The following is a 22,257-nucleotide window of genomic DNA, read 5'->3' on the forward strand; positions in this document are numbered from 1 at the left end:
TAGTCTCATTGTATATGTGATTTTATTTTCTGCAGTTTAAACAAGACACAGCCAATAGGAGCAGTCAATACCGGGCCCATGCTGTGTATTAGCCAATAAGAGGGCGAAGGGGGTGGGACATGTGGCAAATGAACCAATAGGCTGCAAGCTGATAGGTTAATGAGAAAAGCTGCTGGGCTTCTTGCCAAGCGAAGCTTCTCTTCCACAATGAGACTGAGCTGTGGCTAATTATATACTGTACAGAGAGAGAGAGAGAGAGAGAGAGTGACGGGGGATAGAAACATAGGAGGGTCACAGAGGGCGACTAAGCTGAAGTGTGAGAGTGTGTATGTGTGTAAGAGGGATAGAAAGAGAGAGAGAGAAAGTGAGAGAGAGAGAGAGAGAAAGAAAGAGAGAGAGAGAGATCAACAGCAGAGGGTGACCAAGCTTTCAAGCTAGAAAGAGAGAGAGAGAGAGAGAGCAGAAGAGAGAATGCTGACAGTGGGTGAGACAGAAGCGAGAGTAGATAGAGGTTAGAGAGCGAGCGAGAGAGAGAGAGAGAGAGAGAGAGAGAGAGAGAGTTGGATGTTTGCATCAGCTTTAGCCTTGCTTGCTGTTTCAATGATCAGACACACCGGTCCTCACTACAGCACGACACCCACAGAGGTAGGACACCGTGTGTGTGTGTGTGTGTGTGTGTGTGTGTGTGTGTGTGTGTGTGAGTGAGTGAGAGAGAGTGTGTGTGTCTGTGTCTGGGACAAACTATGAGTGTGTACACTGGAATCGCTGTGATGATTGGTACAGGGAGAGGTGTGTATAAAGGTGTGTGTCACACACGAGAAACTCTTAAACGAGAGTGTGTGGGTGTTTTACAGTAGCCATTTGCATGTATGAACATCAGATTCTGTGTGTGTGTGTGTGTGTGTGTGTGTGTGTGTGTGTGTGTGTGTGTGTGTGTATGAAGTATGTAAATCTACTGTGTGTGTGTGTATAGACAAGATCAGAATTCGATGATGGCGCTGAAGAGAGACTGAAGATAGTGACATTTTATATATATATATATAGACTGACACAGACACTCACATATACAGTATGTGTATATCGTGTAATAGATCACTCCAAACACTTTAATACACTTAAACGTATTGTGGATTTGTGCTGTATTACAGAGTAATGCATTTAAAGGCTTTTTTCTTTTTCTTTTTTTTTTCTAATTTATCACCCTGGATGCGTGTGGATATGAGAATGCGTTTGATAAGCTTCAAGTTAACACGATTCAGCCACACTGTTACACAAGCTGAGATGAAGATATAAATACCCCGTTAAATTATATCACGCTGAACGTTTTGAGAAATCACCGGGTTCATCACCACTTTCGGGAGGCTGCCTGGCTTTGTGTATAATTAAAATGGCTTCTATATAGGAGAAGAGCAATACGTACATCAGTACTAATACAACAGTTTGTCTAAGCAAGCAATTAATTAAATAAATAAGTTGATAATAGTCTAAACATTTTATAATGCGGCACTGGATGTGGTTTGTTTGTTGGAATTTTGTTATGTTATTCAAATATATCATAATGCATACACACCAATACAAATCAATGAACAATTATGAAACTAGCAAGCTAGGTACTGTGGGTAATGTTTAGCCTGTATTGTTACATTGTTTACCCTTTAACATCCTCACCAAGAAAGAATAAAAACTAATTTTTATTTCCTTGGGGCAAAAATAACAGCAGTCATTGTTCATTTTTAACAGACGCGAGTATACAGTAGGCATCTTCCATCTTCCAGTTGAGACGGTTCTTCATGGTGAAAGTATCAATACATTTACAAAAAAGAAAAAAAAAATACAATCAGAAAAAGTTACAGGAAATGTGGTGGTGCAACAATGCAAACAATATACAAAGTGATTAAATGGGCAAACTATTGTAAGTGTAATTAATTTTATAATTTTTTAGCATATCATAGCATACTTCAACCGAGTGGTAGAGATGGCTTAATCAGGTACAACACATTTTTCATTATGATTATTTTGATCCAAAACATGATCTAGTAAGCCACCAAGATTTTTCCGGGTTCGATTCCCGCCTCGGGACTGTGACGCCTGTTTGCATATTCTCCTTGCGCTTGGTGACTTTTTCCCCGGACGCTCCGGTTTCCTCCCACAGTCTAAAGACATGCAGATCAGGCTAATGGGTGTTCCCGTAGTGTGTGAATAAACGTGTGAGTGTGTACAGTATACTGTATGTGTATGACCTGTGCCCTAAGTCTCCTGGGATAAGCTCCAGGCATCCCGCGACCCTGAATACAGGAAAAAGAGGTATAGACAATAAGTGAGTAAGTGATCTACCAGAAATGTTAAAGTGACGGTAATTAACCAAAACGCTAACTAGCTCATCATGCCAGCATTAATTATTCACAATGAGCCACCGGCATAATACAAGCCATTGAGATTCAACAAAATTTGAAACTTTTATTAATCTTTTGTGCTATTTGTTTGATTTTTGCTGAGCATCTCCTGCTACGATTTACAGTAATATTCACTGGGTGAGTGGTTTGTGCTGATTCAGAGGATTTCCAATTCATGATGTCAGAAATGATACAGTGACCAGTAAACTAAGCAGTTGTGTCAAAGGTTAAATGCTGATGTGTGAAGAAACATAAATAGTTCACGATAAAAGGTCAGTCGTGTTTTTAGTGTTTTGATACTGCAAAGTAACCTTAGGGGGGTCACGGTCACTCATTTGGTTAGCACAGTTGTCCCGCAACTCCAAGGTTGGGTGGTTTGAATCTTATCTCCGGTCTTTGTGTGGGTGTGTGTGTGTGAGTTTTCATAATCTTACCGCGCTTGGAGGGGATTCCTCAGAGTTCTCTGGTTTCCTCCTACCGACCCAAGACATGCAATGTAAGCTGACTCGAGTTTCCAAATTGCTCGTCGTGTGAGGCTGTGTATAAGTACTGTACGTGTGCCTGTGTATTATCATTATCTGATCATCCAGATGGTCCACTGCTTCGGTCCCAGAGCTTCCTGGGGAAAGGCTCCAGGCCCCCTGCGACAGGATAAATGGTATGGAATATGAATGAATGCATGAATGAATTAATTAATTAATTAATTAATTAATTAAGAAATATTAATTTAAGAAATAAGATATAGGGTTTACTATTATCCTATAACATCTCAAAGTGCTTCTTTCCAATTAAAGCATTTATACAGTAACAATGATATGCTATAAGTAATGTATAAGATTGTTCATTAAGGAATAAGAAACACAATAAGGTTTGCTGTTATAGGAAAATAATCAACAGTACAAGATTATCCCAGATTGCTTTATTCCATTTAAATCAATTATTACGATAATATGTCCAGACTAAGTAATTGCATCTATTTATGAAAGACATGTAAGACGTGTACTTATGGAACATCTAGAGGAATAAGAAGTCTTTATTCATCACGTATACGTTACAGCACAGTGACCCTTTTTTTTTTCGCGTGAAAACGTCGGGATCTAAGCGCAGGGTCACCCATGATACAGCACCTCGGAGCAGACAGGATTTCAGCAGTGACGGCTTAGGGCCGGGGTTTGTACCTCTGACCAAAGCATGCGTCTGTGACACATGCATCACTTATTCTACGGTTCCTTGTGTATAAACTGGTCCCTTGTTCCCTCATCAGATTCTCTTTGATTCTCTCCCGGAGACAAAAACACGCAGCTTGCTGTTACTCACTCAGGAGAACTTTACAACACAAAGTCACAGCTTAACTTCTGACACTGGAGATTCCTTCAGAACATGTCAAGTCAACATCTCCCTACAGAAAACATCAAATCCAACAGTTAGACACGTCTTGATGTTACTATAGAAGTTCAAGAACGAACGCATGAACCGCTGTCTGAGCTACTGACAAAGAAGGTTTTAATAAAGAGATGAAAAAGGACAGCTTCAAACAATAATCATTCAGTTTCCTCTTTGCGCAGTAGCTGAAGCGCTGTGCGGTTGTACGGTATTTACAGTCCTTCTCAGTTGCTTGCTCACATTTCAGAGAAACAGTGTTTCTGCTCTCAAATGTCCTAACACCATTTCTGAAAAAAAAAAAAAAAAAACGGAATATAGAAAACACTCAGCTTATACCCATCTCTGACTAATAACTGATAAACTGGAGATTATTATCAGTGAAATTAGACGCTAGCTCTACAACCAGGTCAACACACACTAGTTAAAATGAAGTATTTACTTTCAGGTAACACACACGAACTCTAATCGAATGCATCTCTACAGCAAACTGTTTTTCATTTAGCTAAGAAACTGTAGATACTGTACACAAAGTGCATAAAGACACTACAGTACATCATGAGGAGTGGACCGTCATGGCCGAGGGGCGGGGATGTCAAACCGGGACTTGTGATGAAATTTCTCGGGGTTGATACAGACTTCAAGCACATTACAGTGATGAGACTCTTGAAGTATTTGAATTAAGCAAACATTTTCAAGAAGGTCCTTCTAATGTGAACGACGATCGCAGCCCGAGGTGGCTCCGAGCGCACTGCAGTCATTTCAGCTTCGAGGGGAGTTCCTGGGAGGCCGGTTCTGGTCCTTTTTTCAACTTTTATTCAATCTCAAACCATACACTAATCTTTGATATGAATAAATAAAGAAGCAATCAAAAGCAATTCAGCTTATTAGAGTAAAATAATTTAAAGTATAGAAATATTTTATTTATTACTAGTGCTTATGAGTGGTGGGCAATTTGAGAAAAATAAAATCATGGATCTAAAGATTTTTACAATACACACAAAATATCACAAGAAAAAAAGGAAAGAAAGAAAGGAAAAAAAAGAATTATAGTGTTGAACCTCAGAAATGCTGTACAAATAAGTGCAAAGTTTGTCACATAAACTAATACACAATGAAGATAGTAGGTGTGTGTGTGTGTGTGTGTGTGTTTGTTGGATGCTTTGCTCTTTTCTAAGATATAAATGTTTCCATAAGTATAGCAATGCAGACCGTTTTGTGGCCCCTATAAAACAAAAGTGTATTTTATTGCACCCAAAAAAAATTTAGCTCTTGTTTTAGAAAAAAAAAAAAAAATTGAAAACACACACACACACACACACACACACACACACACTTTTTTTCTGTCCTGAGGTTAAGCTTGCAGTTCGTACTAACGTTAGATGTGGCAGAGAATTATTTAATCACAGCAGACCACATGACCGTGGATTTAAGTAACGTAGTCGTAGAAGTAACCGAAGAAGAATACAGAGTAAACCATCACACTGATCTCGCTCAGGCATATGCTGATAATCGGCTTCACAATACATCGCAATATTTCACAGCATTTCACAACGTCTCCATGTATTTGTACTGGCCCTGCTCAGGAGGAGGCTGTTGTGTAGGCAGTGTTTTCTGGGCAGATAAAGTCTGTCCCATTCCGAGGCAAGCATAAAGACAGCTGTCTCCCTTATTTTGGAGAAATTTGAATAAGTGTCGCATGCGTCTCATAAATCTGTTTGGCTGGACGAGAGTTTCATGAGTGTGAAAAACGTGTCAGAAAAGCCTGCTGCTTTATTTTTAAAGATACCAAACAATATTGTAATATGTATTAAAAAAAAAATGAAATAAAATACTGAATATCCAGCCTTGGGGATGTGTGATGGAGTGGAGTTACTGTACGTATGAAATCGATTAATCATTCTTAACGGCACATTCGGGGTATTTTTCTCCTTTTCACTTTATTAATTACTTAATTGTTAGTTTTATGTTAATTTCATTCCAATAAAATTTAGCTTTCAGAATTTCTTGCAAACCCTCGTCAGAGAGTGAAAAAAAATTCAATTGTACCTCGGAATTTAGCAAGCTCAATTTTAAGTCTGCATAAAAGCTGTTACTATAGAAACACTAATGTGTAACAATTATATTAATCAACAATCAGAATCGAGGGTTACACAACAGTGCTTTTGTTTGTATGTGGTTTAACATCATAAACCATACAAAATACACTCGTAACAATGTATTAATCTGTACATTTGGCATCAACAATGCACTCTTTGTACCTTTAGTATCATTTTGCCTTGGCGTCATTCCAACGTAATTCGAGACACCGACTCTCGCTTCCTCAAATCCTGTCAATTGTTTCAACAATTTTCTTGATGACGTTTGTTTTATAAAAAAAAAAAAAGAAATAAAAAAAAAGTCGTTGCTCTTCTCCTTGAAACAGTGCGACATTTAAATACTTAAGATACATAACTGATGTACCGTACGCTACACACTTGAGTAGAGTGTGAGAGTATAAACCATAGAACCATACAAGGGTACATAATGATCATAACATGAATATAGAATATCGACAATAGAAACAGGTTATTCATTTCTTTCTTTATCTTTTTATTGAAATTATTATTATTCAGTTATTATTAAAGCACATCATTTGTATAATATAAACACTTAATTACACGTAAAAAGCTTCACCAGAGTAATCTGTAATTTTTCAGAATTGAGCCATGTGAGGTTCTCAAATGGAGAAGTCATTGAGAAGCGTAAACTAAAATCACTTCTTGTTTCCTTTCTCAAAAATGTGTGAGGTGGAGAGAATTGCGTGAGGTGTATATGTGTGTGTATGTGTGTGCGCACACAGTTTTGTGTTTTGCAGGTGCTCATGTATAAATATTCATTAACTGGTCTCTTTTTCACACGTACACACATACAGTGACACACACACACACACACACAGTATACAGAGATTTACACTTACAGTATACACTGTTACTGACGAGAGCAAGGATTCACTCAGTAACTTTAACAGATCATTGCTGCATTACATGGAAAATGGTCATAATATTAAGTAAAAATTACAACATTCTGTTCGATGCTGTAACATGATGATAATGATCAATGTGATGGAGCTGATTGTTTTACTATAATAGCGCTTCCTGAAATCTTGCAACACAGTGATGTGCAAAAAAAATCATATCGTACTTTATCTGGTTACACAGAGAGGATGTACATACAGTAGTCTACACACACGCGTTAAAAGGGGAGCCTTTCATGATTAAAAAAAAATATTTTTTATTTTTATTTTTTTTTCTTTCTACATTGTAAAGGAATGCTGAAGGCGTCCAAAAAATGCATTAATCTCCTTTGAACAGTTAATGGTGAGATGTTTCTGCTACTTCTGCTCTGTAAAGACTTCATAGCGTCTCTAATCTGAGGTGCTGGTTGTTAATTGGTCATTTTTCAGGCTGATAACTCTAAATGAACTTCTCGTCTGAGGCAGAGGTAGGTTTTGGTCTCGCCCTCCTGGGACGGCCTTCATGAGAGCCGGTTTCATTATGGTGCTGGACGAATTTTGCAAATGCACTTGACAATACTGTTCTTGCAAGAACTATTACAGAAAGGCTGACCTCTGTGTCTTAAAATAACAACTTACTGTTGTTTTTCTTGTTGTTACGTAATTACCTAATTCCATATGTGTTATTTTATAGTTTTAAAATCCCCAGTATTGTTGTAGAATGTAGAAAATAAATCACTAAACAAAAACAAAGAAATTTGAGTGTTCTAAAACTTTTGAACGGTAGTGTGTATATTTTTAAAAATACATAAATTACACCATATTTATGAGTACCACATTATTTAAGAGTAATTATGCAGCCTTTAGTTTTAACTGAGTAATTTGATTGGATAAAACGTTCCATGAGTGGTAGATGGTAACAGATCTGAGACGTTTAACTCTACAGTATGTATCACTCCAGGTCACAGGTGTTCCAACAATCATTAGATACTAACTCTCATTCGCCGTGTGGGTGAGAGTAGGGCTGTACGCTCTGCAGTACTGAGGAAAAAACAGCTGCCTGACAAAACCCACATTCAAACCCAGTCATGAAAGCACTTTCAGCAAGAACACACATCTGATAACATCATGTCATTTAAACAACACTGAGTCATTGCTTTCAAGTTGTTCTGAAGTGTGTGTGTGTGTGTGTCGTTTTATTTACATCTAAGATGAGCTAACTAGCTTCTAACACTAGGCTGAATACCGGATCCATCTCTAACCCCTTTTTAAGGGCACTACTGATTGTTCACCCTAGCACACTAGCTTTCCATTTAACGATATTTGGGATTTAGCCCCAGGACCCAGAAGTTATCATATGCTATGCTAAGATATGCTAAAGAGGAATACCTGGAACTATAAAGAAAAACTTACGAGATTTACAGGACTGGTTTAACTTTTGGCTACACAGTAACAGTAAGACAGTAAGAATTTAAAGCTACTTTCACCCCTGTTGATTACACTACCTGCGAGTCGCTAGCTCGACCAGTCGCGGTTACTTGGTTCCTCCAGTCATCAAGGATATGTGTCGGCAAATCAAAATAACTGTTTAAATAAAAAAAAGACTCATTATAAGCTGCTAATAATAAGTGGTGTATATGGAACTCATTTATAAAGGCAATATCATACTCCAGGTCATGCCGTTGTGCTCAATATCAGCACTGCTGTGATATCTTCACACCTCACAAGGTGCGACCTTGTGCCTACGACCACATTACATCCAGAATATATCCAGCACAACATCACAACCTCGAGTGTGATATTGTTTTATTATCATACCCTCATTGTCATGACTGAAGTGATTTTAATTAACTTCAAATAAAGATCAGCTGCTTGTGGTTGAAGCTATAGTCCATTTAGCATGTGCAGGATCTCCCTGTTAAAAAAAAAAAAAAAAACCTACTAATTCCAAACACCATGCATCGTGGTACGGCGTCAACAGCATCTTCATGGGACATTCTTCCAAAAGTGATGAAAGGACAAAAGGAAATCAGGGAGCCTTTTACAAGACCAACAGCATCATTAAAGGACCTTCAGGAATGTCTAGAAAGTACTGGTTGCCCCTTGCATGCAACAGTAACCTCATGATTTATTCATATGTCTGGGATATAGGGTAGTGTGGCTAGATGGATGTCATCCCACTCTCTCTTTCTCTCTCTCTCTCTCTCTCTCTCTCTCTCAGAAAGAAAAAAAATTACACCTGCCTAAGTCACTCCGAGCAATGTTGCAAAATGTGTTATGGTTTGATGAGTCCAAGGTAGAACTTTTTGGGCATAGACAAGACAGCTTAGGACCTAAAGCCAGCAAACCTGCGAAGAATCAAGGTGGGAGTAGCATCATGCTGTGGGACTGCTTGTCTTCAGCTAAGACTGGGGCTCCAGTCAAAATAGAAGAAATCCTGGGTAGCTCCAAATACCAGTCTTTTGTATTTTTGGTACAAATCCTGCAGCTCAGATAAATTCTACCTTCCCACACAATAATGGCCCAATGCACAAATCCAAACAAAGTCAACAAAGTAACAGCTATAGTTAAAAAAGATCAGTGGATTAGAATGGTCCGGTCCGATCCCAGACGTGAATCCTATTGAAAAACCAGTCGAATGACTTGAAGAGCGCTGTGCACAGGGGATTATCACGCAGTTCGATAAGTGTGTGGGAAGAAAAGGGTTATCTCGATGTGTTAGTTTGGTAGATTCTAACCCAGCAAAGGTTGCTTCAACAAACTATTAATAACAGGGTGTTTGTATACTTATGCAACCAGATGACTGTATTTTTTTTTCTCACAATTTTTTTTTTTTCCAGTTTTCAATTGGATTTTGTTGGTTTCTATATCGTATTAAAGAGGGGAAATGCTCTGACCTGATTTATCTTGGTTTCTTTTTTTTAACCACACAGAAAACTGTCATTTAAACAGTATTGGTTTCATTTTTATTTTTTTTTAATCAGCTATAGATGCCTTCAGTGTTGTGCAATGTTAGTGAAACATGTTAGTTCCTGTTATCACTTACATTACATCACTACTTTTTCTCTCTCTCTTTTTCCCTCTTGAAGCTAAAGAGAAGAAAACAAAAATGCAGTTTGTCACATAACCAAGAAACAGCAACCTGCAAAAACCCCCCGTCCTGAAGACTTTCCAGTGCGGGGAAAAACTTAAAGCGACGTCTTTACCTCAAAGCGCCGACGCTAATGGCAGCCTTGTTAGACGAGTTCTAAACAAACGCCTCCTTACAGAACACTTACAGAATAGGGGATCTATTATGCAAAATTTATCTTATTTTTAGACACTGAGATGGGTCTCTGGTGTGCGAGTACAAACCCAAAAAAATACGAGAAAAAAGTTTCCTTGTTATGCCCTCTTTCCATTTTGTTTTTGGTTGGGATTTAAGCAAGCTAATTAATATTTCCTCTAATGTGAGATCATATAAGAAGAGCCCCTCCCCCAGTTCATTGCTTAGCTCTGCAGTCCTCTGGAGGGGCGTGGCTCAGCGGTAGCTCATTTACATAGACACTGAAACAGCGCATTTGGAGGAGAAGTGAAATAAAGGGAGATCGTGGTATGCGAAAATAAACGAGGGGTATCTGGGGGTATTTCAGCTGGAGCATTACAGTACCACATATACTTTAGACTTGGTTTAGCTTGTTATTGAAATACTAAAATATGGAACCTTTGAGACATAATTGAAACATAAAAAAGGTATACCGAGGCGTGCATTACTCCAGAGGATATGTTAATTTAGAGATAACAGCAATAAAACAGCATCAGATTTGAGTTTAGATTAACACTTCACAAAGCTGAAGCAGCAGATACATCTTAACATCACCAGCTCGGAGGTAAAAATGTCATATTTTTTTGCCTTAAAGAGCGTTTTACAATGTAGAAAATAATAAAAAAATAAAGAAAGACCTTTTAATTAGAAAGCGTATCCAGACTTTCGACTGATAGTGTGGGTAACTAACAGACAGTTTCTTGGTGTCCATGCATAGGGTGTAGAAGGCGTCATGTTCGACTTTATGCAGTGCACGTGTAGGAAGTCACCTACTCTAAAAGTCTGATAAATGTTACCATAGAAAAAAAAATCGTAAACAAGGATAACACCTTTTGGGTTCCTCATTGAAGAACCTGGGTTTGTTTGACTTTACTATGAGAACACTGAAAAGACGGAAGGTTTTATGCTTATTGAAAGTGAAACTGTGTCTCAAATTACAATCTATGAACTATATTCTTACATTCTACTAGCGAGTACCTGAATTTCCTGTAAGAGAACAATCTGTGCAAGGGTAGAACAGCTTTTACAGGAACCACACTCCACTGGAAGATCTAAACCTCTATTTCTGGTATTATTCATCCATTGCTTTATCTTAGGGTTCTGCGGGGTCCAAGGCCAGTCTTGAGAGCAATAAGCACGAGGCAGGATAGGATAGGACCTTGGATAGGTCACACACTTGTTTTTTTATTCACACCTAGGACCAATTTTGCCAATTTTTTATTTGTTTTTGGGTGGGGTGGGGATGGAGAACGTTGGAGGAACCCGAAGTCAAGGAGAACATGACAAAGACACAAATCACTGTGAACAAAACATGATAATGTCTTTTCTCCCGCAATACATGACTTCCCCAGAGTTCTCGATTGTTGGGAAGTAAAATAAAGAAGGCGATAAGAGCGTGAGATGTTCTACACTTGATTTTGGTAGGGTTCTATTGCCTGATTATCAGGACAAAAAATAAGTATAAAAAGTAGACTTCATCTCACTGTGCTCTCCATCACAGAAAGAAAACTCTCTCTCTCTCTGTCTCTCTCTCCTTCTCACTCTCTCTCAGGAAAACCTTCCAGACAAACTGTGAGAGTTTTTTTTGCCTCCTTCTTTAATGAAATACAGACTACAAAGGTGTCACCTTGTTCACTGTCTGGCTGTCTCACACCTTCATGCTGTACAAGTGACCCCAGAAGTCATTTATTTTCATGCACACACACACACACACACACACACACACACACACACACACACACACACACACCATAATCTAAGGAAGAGTAACTTCAAATTTCACATCAAGCTTTTCAAATAAGTTGCCAAGATGAAAAGAAAATCATTTAACAATCCGTCTCATTATAAAGTTCAAAGCTGTCCTAGAATTGCTTTAGATAAAATAAAAAATATTTTCATCTTTATTTTTTTTAAATACAGTATTTAGGTTTTATTACAATATTATACAGCAAGTTTATGACTGTCTTTATGCACAGTAAAAACTTTCTGCAATGAAAAGGAATTACTAAGTCAAGCAATTTTTTATGATGCCAAACTTTCAGCTAGAAGCCTGTCGTTACTTGTTAGTTTCAATTTGACACGATCCGTATCTGTTTCAGTGCTCCAAATATCCTTATCAATGTTTATATTCAAATACTGAAGTGTGTGGGGCTTTAATCTTTTTTTTTTTAAATTAAGCACGAACTCTATCTAAGCACCACAAGAAACAAAAAGAAACATTTTGGAAACCACCGCATTAATGAAATGTCATCAGTTTGCCAGTATGGTGTTTGATGTCTTGCTCTGGCAGTTCCTCAACCTCAGCTACATCACTCCAGTGCATTCATAACTGGCCACTAAAAATGCAAACTGGCATTTAATGGATTTTTTTTAATGGATCAGTTTCCTAAAATATATAATATATAACTTATCCATCCGCCCTCTGCAGTCCAGGTATGCATTCACACCAGTTATTAATTGGACTGTGGGAGAAAAGTACTCGGAGGAAACCCACCAAAGTCGAGGAGAACATGCACACAGAACCCAAGGCAGTAATCAAACCCGCACCCTGGAGGTACAAATTGACAGGGCTAAACATTAAGCCACCACGCCTCCATATAATTTGTTCTGCATATAAAAAAATAACATAGGTTAAATTACTGTGAAGATGACCTGGCAATTACTAACGATAATTAAAAAATTGCTTAAAAATGTATCACACCATGGCGTCCACGAGAACAAAAATCTTTACAGATCGCATCTTTTATGTTGCATTTTGTAGGATCCCTGTTCTAATGACATAAATAGTGCATTTTCCATTTGTACGTGTTGTATTTGTAAATACAGTATCTTTACATTCTCATCATCTGTGCATTGGGTTACATCCCTAGATTCAGTAGAGACTTGTCTAGAAAGCTTCCTTCAAAAAGGGAAACTTTTTCCTGTTAAGGCAGGTTGATTTATTTATTTTTTTTAAGATTACATTTTATACAAAATACAAAAAAAAAAAAAAAATCTTTAACATGGTTCTGTCAGAAATTAGGATCTCACTGACATGCTGAAAAGAGTCAAGGTGTAAAATCTGTCAGGGGGAAAAAAGATCTGCATTGAAAATAGCTTGGTTAGAGGCCAGCTTTGCTTTTTAACAGGTTCAAATGTACAGGTCATGTGCTGAATTAAGTCCTAACGCTGCCTCGCTAGTGCATGACAGATTTGGGACAGCATCGAGTCACCTCGTCTGTTGGATAAACATAATAATTTGCTTGCGAGTATGTGAGACTGTGTGTATGTGTGTGTGTGTGTGTGTGAGTGAGAGAGAGAGAGAAAGAGAGAGAGAGAAAGATGGATTGTGATTTTTTCTTTCTGCTCTGTACCTAGTGCTAACCAGTTACAGATATTGACTAAGAGAAGATTTCATCTCAAGCATTAGAGCACCAGAACATCTTCAGCTGCAAATGCAAATCATCCCAAATGCATGACATTACGTCTAGTGTCCTTACTAGAACATCAGCTGCTTTAAGGTACTACCGGAAATAACAGAGGACAAATTATGAATCAGAATGACGAATTATGCAAAATTCATTTGCATTCTTCCCATAATGTTGGCCAGTTTAGGGTTTTGTTCTTCAGCCATCATATGGTATGCCAACAATGTGAGATCATGCCTAGTTAGTGTTCTTAATCATCATCATCATCATGTTTCCATCCCAAAACCTAGAAAGTGCTATTATTCTTACTAGAAAGAAACTATAAGTTTTATGGTTTGTAGGAGGTTTTTATTATTATTATTATTATTATTATTTTTATTTATTTATTTATTTATTTATTTATTTATTTATTATAATAATGCTCAGTGTTCTTCCCAAAACAGGTTTAACTACATGGCTTCTTTCCATGCTGAACTCATACTTAGTTACTATCCTTATGACAACGTAAGCCATTTTAGAGCACAATCTTACATATTATAATAATCTGTAGTTAAATGCTAAAGGCTACTTTAGGTTACACTGCAACCCTAATCCTGGTCCTTTTACTCAAGCTTTTAATTTTTAATTGCATTTTGATTTTCAAAGCTTCATGCCAAGTGCTAGAATTTATGCCTAGCTAATGTTATTTCTAGAACATTGCTTTTTATAGGGTTATGTTCCAAATGGCAGCGCTCATGCCTAATTAATGTTTTTACTACAACATGAGCCATTTGAAAATCAACATGCTAGCATGTATATCTACTGTACAATATAATGCCTAAATACTGTTTTTCAGTTTTACTAGTGTGTTGGCATTATGGTTCTGTCCCAAACTTTAAAAATTAACCATTTAAACAAACGTTAGAATCAGACTAAATTAGTGTTCTTACTAGGACATTGTATGGTTCTGTCCCTATTGCTAAAATTGGTGTTCTTACTTTGAATGTGTTAAATATTAACGCTCCAGGTGCTGACACTCATGACTAATTGCTTTTCTTATTAGAGGGATTGCTGGACCTCATGCAGTTCTTACTACAATGCTGATCATTATAATACACCTAATGTAGAGTTGATAAGGCGGCACGGTGGTGCTTGCACCTCCAAGGTCCGGGTTCGAATCCCGGCTAGGCTCGATTCCCGTCTCTGTGTGCATGGAGTTTGCATGTTCTCCCCGTGCTTGGTGGGTTTTCTCCGCGTACTCCTGTTTCTTCCCACATTCCAAAGACATATAGATAAGGTTAATTGACATTCCCAAATTGGATTTGGGACCCTGTCCAGTTTACCCTGAATACAGGATAAGGCGGTATTGGTGATAAGTCATGCTTAGGTAATATACTTGAATCAGTACATTTAAGGTACCAAGTAACAGGTATTTTTGGTTGTCAAACTTTGTGTTGATGTTAATTTGGCATCATCACGAACATTGAGACAACAAAGTTTTAGGTTGGTTTGGAGAGCTAGAATGACTTTTCAGAAAAGAACCTAGAGCAATGTTGACTATATGATGATGGGATAAAGAAATGCTGCAAAAACAGAATGAAAACTGTAGTATTAAATCATTAGCTTGAGCAGACTCGAACTCTGTTTACCATTGTACCACTAGCGGACATGTTAGGTGAGCTTTTGTGTCTGGGTTAATTAATTAATTAATCTCATCAGAATTCAGAACCCTTTTAAAAAAATACCAAACTTATGAGACCATGAGTTTAATCGGGTGTTATGCGAATGGATGTTAAATGGCATAAATGCTTGAAATAAAGGTTACATTGTCATTGTTTTGAGGTTGCATTTGCAAAGTTGTGTTTTATTTAACGTTATGTCAACGTCATTTTATCTAAGACATTCCAAAAACAATGTTGTCCCGATGGTGGAAGTCATCCTTACATTGTTACAACAATATTACAACACTCATCTGATGTTAGGGTTTCTGTTGGGTTAGTTGCAATATCAGAATCAGCCATGATCACTTTTTTTTATAGATCTGTGCTAAATGCGAGAACATATCACCTTTCTAGAGAAATTCCATGACAAACCCTAGAAGTCATGCCTAGATAGTGTTCTTGTTAGAACTCTAATCACTTTAAGGCTATGTCCTAATTTAACTCAAGGTAGTGTTCTTACAAGTTCGACTCAAATAGTTTTAAGGATCTTTCTCAAACACTAAAAGTCACACTAAGTGTTTTTTCAAGAGATCATCTGCCCTATTAAGGTTCTGTGCCAAATGCTAGAACACATGTCGTGTTAGTGGCCTTACTAAAACACAAGCTATTTTAAGGTTTTATCTCAGTGAGTGAATGACTGAACGAATGAACTCACCACTGCAGTGAGTCGTGTGAGTGTGTATGTGTAGAACACAGACAGAAATTACTGCCTCCACCCACTCTCTCTCTCTCTCTCTCTCTTTCTCTTTCTCCTGATCTGTTTCTTTTTCCATCTTTGCCCCTTTATCCTTCTCTGTTTCCCCCTTTTCCTTCTTCTGTCTCTTCTCATCATCTCTTCTTTCTTCTTCTCTCAGAATTAAGATCAGAATGAAGATCAAAAGAAAAACCTTCTCTCTTTTTACGTCTTCTTTCTGATCACGTCATTCCTCCCAAAAGTTAAATAGAAAAGTTTCTCTTCTAAGCACAAGATTTAGCTGGAGAGAAATATATAAGGAAAGGATGAGAATGCTGCATAAAGAGGGGAAAGGCAGAGAAAGAGAGACAGAGAGAAGAAATTATTATATATATATATATAGAACAAATAAAGAGAGCGAGAGAGAGAGAGGAAAGCGAACAATGCAGGGAGGAGATACATGGATGGATACAAAGAAACAGAAAGCATGAAAGAGATGGATAGAGAGAAGTCGACATGAAAGGAGGAACAGAAAGGAGGAAACGAATAAAGGAATAGAGAAAGTAACAAAAAGAGGCAAGGGAATGAATGGAGAGAGAACGAGTGGTGGAGAGAAACGGGAGGATAGAAAGAATGAAATCAGGGAAAGGGTGAGGGAATAAAGTTGAGGAAGACGAAAGAAAAAAGTGCACGAGAGAGGGGGATGTGGAGGTGTGGAGAAGAACAAATTCAGGGTTAATAGAAAGAAAAGATGAGGAATATTTAAAATAAAGTGCAAAAGCAGGAACTGGTGGTCAAGTGAGAAGGAAATAGAGAGAGAGAGAGTGTTAAATGAAAGGAGAGAGAGATGAATAGATCAAGTACAAAAATAAAAGAAAAACAGAGAGCATAGATAGATAGATAGATAGATAGATAGATAGAAAATAATTCTAGTGAGAAAGACAGCGAAAGAAAGAGAGTTTGTGAGTTTTGTGTTGATCCTGTGTTAAACAATTATACAGCCTAAGTGAATTTTCTTGAATGATAATCGAGTATTCTCTCCTTTCACACACACACACACACACACACACACACATCCCCGGGTGTTTTCGGAGGAAGCGTGACTGTGTGAACAGTGCTATTAATGGTCCTGGCTGGCAGCACCCCTGTGTGTGTGTGTGTGTGTGTGTGTGTGGAGTCAGCAGTTCTTAAAGCAGAACATGGTATAGACAATTATATACATTCGCATGATAACACACAAACAAAATGCTGCTAGCTAGCAACCATGCTAATGGAGTGAAGAACATTATAATGCTTAATATAATTTATTATCAATCTGTAATTTAGCTAAGAGAACAAATTGAATGTCCATCATGAAATAACTCCAATGTTTCTCATTTACTTAGCATTTAGCATTGAGCTAAAAAGCTGTGTATTTGGTCCAGGGTATGCAAAAAATATTAGCTGATATTAGCTAGCTTGGAAAGCTAGGCTGTTAGCTAGCAGGAACATTATTTCATGTCATGTTTTTAGTTTTCAGCAGTGTTTAGATTGTTTTTCACATGCAGGTAATCCAGTGAGCCAACGAACAGCTACAGTGACATCCAAACGCTAGCAAAGACAGGAAGCTTTAGATGATACAGTATATCATCACTTTGCTTCACTCTGCTAATATTTACAGCTTAAAATGGCTGCCAGGGTTTTAAACCTGAACTAAGGTGAAATTAGAAAGAAATCTGTTATGAGGTAACTTTCCACACTTTTTATGTTGTTTATTTTTCATTTTCATATTTAACAACAAAACAGAATTAAAGATCTTGAATTGCTGTCATAGTTGTTTTTTCTTCCCAAATATCTGTTTTTAAAGATGTAAACTTTTATCTTGTTGACTCACCGCAGGTTAAATCTGATAATAAAAAAAAAATGCACTGTCACTTTTTAGTGAAAGAAAGAAAGAAAGAAAGAAAGAAAAAGAAAGAAAGAAAGAAAGAAAGAAAGAAAAAGAAAGAAAGAAAGAAAGAATTGAGTGAGGAGAAAGACACAGGAAGTGGTAATAAGAATCAACCAAGAAAAAAAGGCAATAAAAAATAGAGAAGGAAGCAATAGATCGATAGAGACAGAAAAGACATCATGTTTGGTGGCAAAAGGAAAGAAAATGGGGAAAGAAGACAAGAGAAAAGGACACGGGAAAAAAAAATCCTCTCTTATTTTCTTCAAAGAAATTTTCTTCAAGATCAAAGAAAAGTATTTGTTTTTTCATGCGAAAGAGCAGGGGCTATAAACAAATAAAGAAGGACGGAGTGATACACAGTAAATAAATAACAGAAATAGATAGATGGCAATAGACAGGTAGAGGAAGGAATCGAGAGTAAAAGGGAATCCAAAAATGCAGGCATTTTTTATCGTTTTGAAAAAATACATATACATGCCTGTAATGGAGTGTGAGGTTATCAGTGGGCTGAGTAATACACTTGAAAAATAATACACTCAGGCTAAGAGCTGTACAGTGTGTGCGCAAGAGTGTGTAGGATGTGTGTTTGTGTGTGTATTATAGAATAAAATGGGGTTACCAGGTTCATTGTGTGTGTGAGTATGCATGTGTGCATGTGTGTGTGTGTGTGGCGAACACTACATTCTCCCTCTCAGTTGAAATATTTTTTTCCCAGAAATGCTCTGTGTCTGCTTTCTCTGGCGTCAGTAATTAAAGTCAGTGTTCCAAATAAAGCCATAAAATTGATTACGTGTGTAAAGATGTAAGTGTGCATGCAATGGTGACAGGAAGCTGTAAAGATATCCGTTTAATCCATAGTTGGAGCTTTTGTATACAGGCTGTTGTAATTTATGAGGAATAAAACACTTAACTGGGATTTTTTTTTTCTAGAATAAACTTTAGGAACACTTTGCACATCAGGAGCATCAGCTTTTCAACAGCTTTGCAGTGGGTCCTTAATTTTCTCTCCCATTCATCACCTCCTCAGACATTGTATAAAGATGTTAATGCTTAAAATCAAACCAGGGAGCTACCACATGAATCACAATCTGCTCGACATACTGTAATGTCTAGCTGCTGGAACATCCTGGACGTCATACCAGGAACTTATTTTTTTAAACAATATGAAATGTAACAAAATGGGTATGAATCACATCCATGGGGTGTTCATTAATACATTAAAAAGATAATGATAGTCATATCAAAAGCAAGTGTTTGTTTCTGTTTATAAATATGTGTGTTCGTGCATTTGTTTAAAAAAGAAAAAAAAAGATGGAACAATCAGCTCGGGTTGACTTAAAAAATCACATTTTGAAACATTAATATTTCAGAAAAATAAATAAATAAATAAATAAATATGATGTAAAACAATGTTGTTCGGGCCCAAGCACCCACGCCATCACCACCCAGTCACACCCCACAAACTTTTAGCGTGTTAAGCACCGGATGCTTGTAAAAAAAATAAAATAAAAAAAAAAATCACCACACTAAGGTGTCACTCAATGTGATGTCATTTTTCAGACAAAAAAAGGGTCTGAGTTTCGCTGCATTAAAAATTGAAGCAGAAAAAACTACTGTTGCTATTTCTGCAGGATGTTCAGTAAAACTAATTAATTTTTTTATGGATGTACAAGACTGCACTTATAAAACTGCAAAAATTGTAATTGTGACTATATTTTAGGGCAAAAATAATATAAAATAAAAAAAATAATAATATACCAACTGTGGACTTTGTATCAAGAATTACTGCTTACTGCTTTTTATGGTATTTTTTGTACTTTTTTTTCTAGACATTTTTACTCTACAGCAGTTATTGCAGGTGCAAGACTTTTTGTACTCTATGTGCTTATAACATTTGATAGATATTCTGGGAAAGTATTTGTAAGTGGGTTTATGATCAAAAGACATCATATATGAGAAACTACCATATTTACCTAATAATTAAATAGATATTGCACTTAATCACATTGTATTGTGCTAGTTTACTCTAATAAACAAACTTTTATATAGCCATATTGCTAATATAATATAGACCCATCCATCTAGCTATCAAGTTACATTTCGGTCTAGCTAGCTGTCTATTTCTTACTGTCTTTGTAAAGGTCTAAACATAATTGTATACAAATATCTATCTATCTATCTATCTATCTATCTATCTATCTATCTATCTATCTATCTATCTATCTATCTATTCAGCTTTCTATGTCTTACTGTCGGTCTTTGTGTATCTGTCTGTTTATGGAAATAATCCTACATCTTACTAAACAAATACCTTTGAAGGGAACGCAAACTTCATGGTGTGTATAATTTGTGTATATGTGTCTGTGTGTGTTTGTACACTCATGCTGTTATCTTTAGAGTGTGTATGTATCCACCTACAAGTGCTTCAGACCGAGACCTTGACGTGGGTTTTAAAACTCATTACACTCCAAGTGAAACTTTACCCTTAAATGTCACTATAAAAATAAAACCATGTCACACAAGGGGTTTTCAAAATGTCACTCCATATCTTCTCATATCATATCATATCAATCATATCATATCATATCATATCATATCATATACAATGTGTTTTGCCTCTCTGCCTCTGGCAATATGGTTGTGTTTATTCTGTTGCGAACATTTCACAGTACCCCTGAAGTACCATGGTACAATGGGAAAATTGAAGATTTGCATAATTTGTGAGCCATTTGAATAAAAAACAGGCTCATGCTCATGACTTGATGTGGCGTGTTATATTAATCATCATAAATGTTTAAGCAAAAGTGAAAGAAAGCAAAAATAAAAGTTGAGTCAGTGTAAAGAAAGCAAAGATTTCTAAATATTTTTTTATTGAAAAAATATTGGGGTAGGATAAGGGGAGAATTCTTATTCTCTTCTTTACTTATTAATTCGATTCAATTCAGTTTTATTTGTATAGCGCTTTTAACAATTGACATTGTCACAAAGCAGCTTTACACAATCAAAAGAATTATTTAAGTTTGTATGAAATGTGAATGTGTGAATGTGTGTCCCTGATGAGCAAGCCGTGGACGACGGCAATAGTGCCAAGGTAAAACTTCCTGAGATCGTAATAGGAAGAAACCTTGAGAGGAACCGGACTCAACAGGGAACCCATCCTCATTTGGGTGAAAACGGATAGCAGGGATTGATCTGCATCATACTGCGTGAGACTAGAAGTTCAGTATAACAGGAGATGTGTTTAAGTTAATATGGAGTCCAGTTTGTTATTGGAGGCTCAGGTAGACTATAGGAGACTCCAGTCCTGAACTATCAAGCGACTGAAGTCACAAGTCCTCAGAAAATAGCTATCTGCATCAACTGAGGACAAGACCGTCTTCTTGAAAAAGTGGGACCGTCCCCAGTCACCACACGCTTTTCAGGCAGACCACACGGGGCATCCATGCGATGAGATCTCCAACCAGAAGCAGGGCACCAGGACAAGTCAGACAGGCAGAGGGGGTCTGGATCACTGGGAGCTCAGGAGTGACATGTACTGTATAGCTCGACAGAAAGACAGGTAGAGGGAATGGGAGAGAGAGAGGAGAAGAAAGAAAAGAGGAGAGAGCAGAAGAGAAAGAAAGATGGCAGTTAGGTATGGTCACAGTCAAGCAATGTATAATGTGAATGTATATTTAGTGCAGAGTGGAAGCAGGGACTCCAGCAGGACTAACTATGACATCATTACTAAAAGGGAGGAGCCAGAAGGAAACACGGACATGAGGGTTTCCTGAGATGTAAAGCGGCAAATCTATTTTAAATGCTTAACTAAATAAATATGATTTTAGCCTAGACTTAAACACTTAAACACTGTGTCTGAGTCTCAAATTTTAATTGGAAGACTTTTACATAATGTTGGGGCTTTGTAAGAAAAAGCTCTGCCCTCTGCTGTAGTTTTTATAATACGTGGTACTGACAAGGAACCTGCATCCTTTGATCGAAGTAGGCGTGGCGGATTTTAAGACACAAGAAGTTCACTCAGATACTGCGGCGTGAGATCATTTAATACTTTATATGTCAATAGTAGTATTTAAAAATTGATGCGAAATTTCACAGAGAACCAGTGCAGTGTGGATAAGATAGGGGTGATGTGCTCGTATCTTCTAGTGAGGTTTTTTCTGCTGCATTCTGGACTAACTGAAGCTTTTTATACACCTAGCTGAACAACCAGACAGTAAGGCATTACAATAGTCCAACCTAAAGGTGATAAAAGCATGAACTAGTTTTTCTGCATCGTTTAGTGACAGTATATTTCTTATCTTGGCAATATTTCTGAGGTGAAAGAATGCTATCCTGGTAATATTATCTACATGAGCTTTAAATGAAAGGCTGGAATCTATAATCACACTGAGATCTTGCACGGATGCACTTGATGGAACAAAAAGGTAATTTAAAGTTACAGTGTGATCAGAAAGCTTACTTCTAGTTGCTTGTGG

General features: G+C 37.2%; 1 protein-coding gene across 1 annotated transcript in view; it reads left to right on the forward strand.

Moving 5' to 3' along the window:
• Positions 1–276: 276 nt before the first annotated feature.
• The window catches only part of zmp:0000000926 (uncharacterized), a 43,004-nt gene continuing 21,023 nt past the window's right edge, over positions 277–22,257 (forward strand). The window contains exon 1 of the mRNA XM_053482072.1: positions 277–645. The gene's annotated coding sequence lies outside the window, so the exon portion shown is untranslated. The remainder of the gene's footprint in view (positions 646–22,257) is intronic.

This window comes from Clarias gariepinus, chromosome 22, assembly GCF_024256425.1.
Source record: "Clarias gariepinus isolate MV-2021 ecotype Netherlands chromosome 22, CGAR_prim_01v2, whole genome shotgun sequence".
Taxonomy (NCBI): domain Eukaryota; kingdom Metazoa; phylum Chordata; class Actinopteri; order Siluriformes; family Clariidae; genus Clarias; species Clarias gariepinus.